A 6000-nucleotide genomic window follows, 5' to 3' on the forward strand; every position below is an offset into this window, starting at 1 on the left:
TGAGCCTGCCAATACTCTCCTCCATTGTCCTGACCTGTTTCAGAGCACCACTATTGCTCTTTGCTGTTTAACCTGGGACTGTGGTCCAAACTAAACTTCTGTGCTGTGCCACTGTGGCTTACTGGAACTGCCTGGCTGCATGAGCAGCACTTGGCCACCACAGGATTTTATTTTGTAATGTTGGCCGGCAACAGATGTTCCAAAAGATAGTACATGTGAGTTTGGACTGAACAAGTTTTAACAACCTTTCCTTTTGGGGAATTTTGTTCTTGACCCATTTAAATTAATTACTTGCATTATTATTATTATTATTATTATTAAAAATAGAAGTACAAGTACTTGGTCCTCTAGGTGTGCTTAAAACACTATGAACTATCCTTTTGTATTTCCTTTTTTTTCCTAAGTATAAGAGTTTACATCCCTAACTTTTAAAAAACTGTTTAATGTAACCAGCCTTCATCTTCTATATGAATGTTTAAATTTTTAATTTTGTATTTAATCCAACTAAGCTTTCAGTATTTTCTGGCAATGAAAACCAATGCAATTTTATTCTCCATAGCACATTTCTTTTTATGGTTCCTGAATTAATTGCCTTTTGTTTTTATTGAGTCCCATTTGTCGTTGTGTTCTCAGCCATGAGACAAACTAAGGAGCCTGGTTTTATACTCTCTGTTGTTCATTACTCTAGAGGTAGTTCTTTTTCTCAGACTGTGGTGTCCTCATCTCTCTTCAACCCAAACTGTCTAGGTGTCTCATAACATGCTGAACTATCTTTCTGCTGGATCTTTAAACTTTGGTAACCAGAACTGAATGCAGTTTGCCAGGGGAGACTGTGTCACCTGCTGATTATTTGAGTGTGATTTTCTATAGCAGGCAATGCTGTAAGTGGTTTCAGTGCTGTATGTCTGGAGCCAGCCCTAAACTTGCTAGCATGGTCTTGGTGGCAGCCTTGCTACAAGAGGATGAAAACCCAGTGGGGTTGGTTCTCCCCGTGTCTCAGGCAGGTGCAGCAGTTGCACTGAGCTCACAGCAGTTGCTGTAGGTATGTCTGGGGACCTCTGGGCAGGGAGCACCTGCAGAGCTTTGCCTTGGCTGACACTGTAGGGCTGGTACAGTCCACCTTTACAGCATCACTCTGTTGGATAAGGCTAATGCAGATACGCTATTTCCAGGAGCCGAGGGATCAGTCAGTGTTGCTGGTGGCTACACTGTGCCACGTGGATGCTGTGAGACAGATGTGAGAAAGGGAACATCACTATGACTGGCTAGGAGCATTGGCAGGAGGAGAAATGTGGTTGTGGTAAGGGCCTAAGGAGCAGCTATCAGTGCACCAGGTATCCCTCTTGGAGGGAAAACCCCAGTGCTCCAAAGGCTAACCCAGTTCTGATGTCTTCCTGACCTGCAATGCTTGCACTGATGACCATCCATGCTTTGGCCAGCTGAAGCTGGATTAAAGATTTATCCCTTTCCTGTGGCTGAACACTGTTCTGATGATTTCTATTAATTATGTTCTATCTGTAATTAATCAGGCAGCTGTTATTAACCTGGACAAGACGTTGATTACCCTTGTAATCCATGTACACTTATAGCAGAGAATAACAGATCAGTTTTTCAAAGGCATCAGTGGAGGCATTGGTGAGGAAACAGGAATGTGGATATGGGCTGTCTCAGGGTTAAGAGAGGTAGGTCTGCCTTTTGTGTGTCTTCCTGTTTTTTCTGAAGCCAATATCCTGAAATTTCTTCACCCCAAAAGAGCTGCAGTGATTCGTCAAGCACTTGAAGACAGATTTTTTTATGTGTATATTCAGCAATCAGATGAAAACTTTTGAGAGATGAACTGCACTGTGGTATTTAACACTATCCCTATAGACTTGCTGAGAGTTCCTTGCAGATGGAGGGACCAGAATCACCTCTGGTGGTAACCAACTGCTCCTTGCAGAATGAGGCACTGTGACCTGGACCAGTGCATGTCTCCTGGGCTGTGTTTTTACTTGTTTGGGAAAATATTTAATTTTCCACATCAAGAAGAAAAACTAATTTGTGTAATAGCCCACTCAGTCCTATTAAAATACCTTTCTACTGACCAGGGGCTGAGTAACTCTGAAATCAGTCAAGTGCCAAAACTGTCATGTCCCTTGGATCAACACCAATGGCTCACAAGGTATGCTAATAAATGGATTATACCATGACTGTGTGGGGCTCTCTTATTTTTAATAAAGGAATCTGTTCCAAGGGCAGGTTTTAGGATTCTTTTCAGCACTGAATTAAACTAATTAAATTTCTCTAATAATGTTATTTTTAGAGAAACTTCAACATGCTAAAGCATGTTGCAAAGTCAGCATCGCGTTAGCTGCCACTACAGTGAAATGCAACAGTTCTTCGAAGGCCACATTTGAACAGGTAAGGAGCAGGTCAACTCAAAGCACTTAACAGGCTTTAATATTTCAGCTAAATTGTTGTTTTAGGTGATCCTTCCATACAAACTTGTTCAGTATGGCTTAGTCTCCTTTCAGTCCAGGATTCATGTGTCACCACTCCAAGAGCCAAAGCCAGCCTCTGGAAAAGTGGAAATGGGAGAAGAGAAATGGAGTTTGAGCGCATCATTGGTTCAAGAACACCGTTGTACTCTACCCCCGCTGCCCCACTGCTGAAAACTGAATTTCTGTACAAAAAGGCTTTTTTGAAACATAGTCCAGCTCCTTGCAAGGTCTGCCCTGACTTCCCCAAGTTATTATGGTTAGACGGGGGCTTGGTGTAGATGATGCCTGCAGACTCCAGGTATTATAGTGTGTAACTTTTTGCGTGTACTGACTCCAGCCTGCGGTTGGGAACTGACATGCACTCACTGGAGATAGAACTGCTTGTGGTTAACAGTTTCTTTGCTTCATGTCGCCTTTGAGGTTTTCTAACCCACCTACATTTCCTCTCTTGCTTTTGCAAAACTGGGAAGCAGAGTGCAGGCATTTTAGTTGGCCTTCTGTGTGTCAGTGGGCACTGGTTCATCACATCGGTTCTGCTGTGCTCTTCTGTAGTCACTGCCGGGGAAAGAAAGAACCTTGAAGCTGAACTGTGGTTATCAGTCTGTCAAATGTTTTGTATTAAAGCACTTGACTGCTGCCTTCATGTGGTGAAAAGGCTTGGGAGGAGTGTTTGGCATGAGCTTACTCTTTTCAGATTGCCAGCTGTAGGATAGCTTTGGATTTTGACACTGAAATATGGATCAGGAGAAAACTGGGCTTTACTTCATTCTTTACTTTACTAGGATAGCTACCGTATTCACGGGGAGACAGGAAAGAGAGCATTCAGGTATCACTGCTGACATTAAAAAATTCTCACTTGGGTATGATTTCCTCTTTCTAATGGAGGAAGACAGGATACTGCTCAAACTGCCTTGGGTTGCTGGGCTGGGTCCTGTGCCACTCTTAAACTGGCCTGTCTAGTAGAGGTACCTAGGTGGAGGTTTCTCTGGAATTCTGTTCACATTGCAAAAGTGAAAAGAGGTAGTAGAGATAGCAAAATGGATCTTTAAGTATGTGGATATCTAGCTGGACTCATGTATGTTTAGAAAAAACCTTGGAATTAAGATGTGCTGATGGAGGACAGGCATAGAACAGACAAATTCAAACAAATTGGTGAAACACATTCTGCCAGAAAGAAAAAGTACCCTACTCTTTGCAGATTTTCAAAATTGGCCTGTCACTTGAAAAGAAGAAACAATTGCCTTGGATCAGCTTTACCAAAAGGAAGCTGTGAAGCTGTGTGGCTCTGATATCAGCTAAGAAAGAGGCCTTGTTCCTCCTATCCCTTTATATCTGCACTGGCCTTCATTGCAGACATCAGGGCATCTGCAGCTCCAGGGGCTGAGCTGGGAACAGATGGAACTCAGTGCTGGAGTCAGGTTCAGTTGCTATCCAACAGAAGAAGCAAGCAGGCAGGAATTAAAATTTCAGCAAATTAATCCTGTTGGGAGGGGTTTGCTGAGCATGTTTTGATTCCCAGCGTCTGCCAGCCCTGGGGCTCAGGAGCCAGCAGCAGGTGTGTGTCAAAGGTTTCCATGAGAACAGGCCATGCAGTGCTGTGCTGTCCTGTTGGCCCACGTGCTGGCCCGGACAGTGGGCCCTCGTCACTGTGAAGACAGGAGGTATGGGGGAGATTTAGTGTGACACTGTAAATGGACAGCTCAGCTGAAACCACTTTAAAAGTTTATACTTTTCTGTTACTTTCTTCTTGGAAACAGAACAAAACCACTTCAAGTAACAACAAAACCCTGTTCTTTGCAATTTAACTAATCTGCTCTGCTTAAAACTGAACTATATACAAAGAAGAAAATGTGCTTCTAAATGTTAGTTCCTTACTCTTTTCCCCCCTCCCCACTCACATGTACAGGCTTGCTGGAGATAAAGTAGGATTACAACCTCCAGTTGTGGGATGGAGACCTGTTTACAAGGCACAAGTGTACTATTCAGGCCACTGAACACTGTGGTTTTATAGAACCAGTAACCAAACACACTGGAGGAAAACTCCTTTGCTCCAGGTTTACTATTTCATTATCTCTAGGAAGACTAAGAAGCAGACTCTGTAATTCAGCACAACTCTACTGAGGTCTTAGCAGAAACCCTTTTAACTCCCCACATATTTACGCCACAGTTATGTTGATTAAGACTTGAGAAATCTTTATTGTCCTGCAAGGCTTGTCTTCACAGTTACACAGGTTTAACAATTTGGTTAAACTGCTGCAACTTTGTGGCTGACACTTAGGGGTGGTGATGCATTGTTTGAATCAGATGCCTGTTTAGATGAGTCGGGACTGTGCATACACAAGATACCTGAAGAGCATGCCCCTACTCACTAAACTCCTACTATATTTAACCACCCTAAAAAAATATGGGTTGCTAGATTCAAAACTAAATGTGATGACAGAATTACACAAATTTGCTTTTCTTCCCTCCAGAAGACATGGGAAATTACCTTGGGAAATGCATTTAAGTTTTGGATGGTAAGTTTTACAGCACCTTGTCCCAGCGTTTTGCAAGGACATGGCTAAAAATGAAGATCTGCCTAAAAAAGCCGGTAGCCTTTGAGGCAGTGCACTAAACAACAAGCTGTCAGTACCTGCTAAGGGTTGGTCACCTGCCTTGAGAGGAGAGATGACAATAGAAGCAGCTGATTTAATCTGGGAATCCCTTAAGTCTCCTAAAGGAGGAGGATCCTGTTCAAAGAGCTTGCATCCTGAATACATCAGGGATATGAGATCTGCAGCTAAAATGAGTGAACACTCTTTACCTGTAAGCATTCAGATTATTATAAGGATTGACTGATTTGTTTCATAGAGTACCCTGCAATAGATCCTACTTACTCTAGTAAGTAGTTCTAGGGGAAAAAACAAATATTTTCTCCCTCATTTATTACAGAAACAGAAAAGTGTTGTCTCTGTAGCAGCCCAGGTAATTTTCAGTCACCATGACATGCATAATATTTTTTTTAGTGGGTCTCCTCTTTCTTACACAAGAGGTCATAAATATATGTAACTGGAAAAGTCCTGACCCTTACCCACACTCATGAGCACAAAACTTGTCAAGGTGTGTTTTCTTAAATAGTGTATTGCTGTGTAGTTGTAACAACCATGCTTTTTGTAAGAGAACCTTATGTCGGATTGACAATTCAATTGATGACTGACCCTCCCATTGAGATCTGACAAGAGGTAACACTAATTCAATTTTTAAAATAAAACCCCTCACATCTCTAACTGCATAGTTAGATTATTTTTCTGCAGAAAGGCTGTGGAGAATACATACTTTTTTTTGCTGTCCATGATATTGTACACTGTTGTTCTTGCATTTTAGTATAGAATAGAACAGAATTCACTGGGTTGGAAGAGACCTCTGAGATCATCAAGTCCAGCCCTTGATCCAACCCCACTGTGATTACTAGATCATGGCACTCAGTGCCATATCCAGCCTCATCTTAAAAATCTCCAGGGACGGTGAATCCACCACCTCT

This window comes from Myiozetetes cayanensis, unplaced genomic scaffold (genome assembly GCF_022539395.1).
Source record: "Myiozetetes cayanensis isolate MyiCay16 unplaced genomic scaffold, myiCay2020 scf10, whole genome shotgun sequence".
Lineage (NCBI taxonomy): Eukaryota > Metazoa > Chordata > Aves > Passeriformes > Tyrannidae > Myiozetetes > Myiozetetes cayanensis.